Source organism: Crocodylus porosus, unplaced genomic scaffold (genome assembly GCF_001723895.1).
Source record: "Crocodylus porosus isolate Cpor-Errol unplaced genomic scaffold, CroPor_comp1, whole genome shotgun sequence".
In the NCBI taxonomy this organism is placed as follows: domain Eukaryota; kingdom Metazoa; phylum Chordata; order Crocodylia; family Crocodylidae; genus Crocodylus; species Crocodylus porosus.
The window spans coordinates 54,100,273-54,101,235 of NW_017728886.1; positions in this window are offsets into that span (position 1 = coordinate 54,100,273).

Consider the following 963-nt stretch of genomic DNA (forward strand, 5'->3'; position numbering starts at 1 on the left):
TGTGCCCCACTTCAGGAGGGATGTGGACAACATTGAGAGGGTCCAGAGGAGGGCCACCCGCATGATCTGGGGACAACAGGGCAGACCCTATAATGGGAGACTGCAGGACCTGAACCTGTTCAGCATTCACAAGAGAAGGCTGAGGGGGGACCTGGTGACCATCTATAAACTCGCTAGGGGGCACCAGAAGGGTTTCTGGAGTGACCTTGTTTCCCCTAGTGCCCCCGGCATAACAAGGAATAGTGGCCACAGGTTGTTGGAGAGTAGGTTTAGATTAGACATCCGTAAGAACTACTTCACAGTTAGGGCGGCTAGGATCTGGAACCAACTTCCAAGGGAAGTGGTGCTGGCTCCTACCCTGGGGGTCTTTAAGAGGTGACTTGATGCCTACCTAGCTGGGATCATTTGAGCCCAGTTTTTTCTCCTGCCCAGGCAGGGGGTCGGACTTGAAGATCTACAAGGTCCCTTCCAACCCAACTTCTATGACTCTGTGATACTACAATAGTGTAGTAGTGGTGAATGAGGTAGATGTTTTAAATGATGGATAAAGAGTTATTAACTCATAAAATGTGATCTTGAATGAAAGCAACTTTTAAGGTCTTGAAGGAATGAATACGAAGATCTGCCTGCAAAATCCCACAACCTAAGGTTTTTAATTCAAGGCCATGACACTTTTAATTTGAAGTTTGTTGCCATGAGAGTCTAGGTTAAACACATTTTGCGGTTTTGAATATATTTAAAGTTCATCAAAAAGTAGGGCAGAGATTTAAATATGTTGCTTTGCAATATGTATTAAGCTCCCTTCTAAAGAGGAATTTAACATTTCCAGCTTGTAAGATTGTGTGTTTCCCCCTGCCTTTTTTTTGCTGCCTACTCTTGTTTGAATTTTATGATTGAAAGCAACATTTAACTCTTGGCATCTTGGGCTGCCTATAGACATGCTCGTTCACATCCTAATTAGAA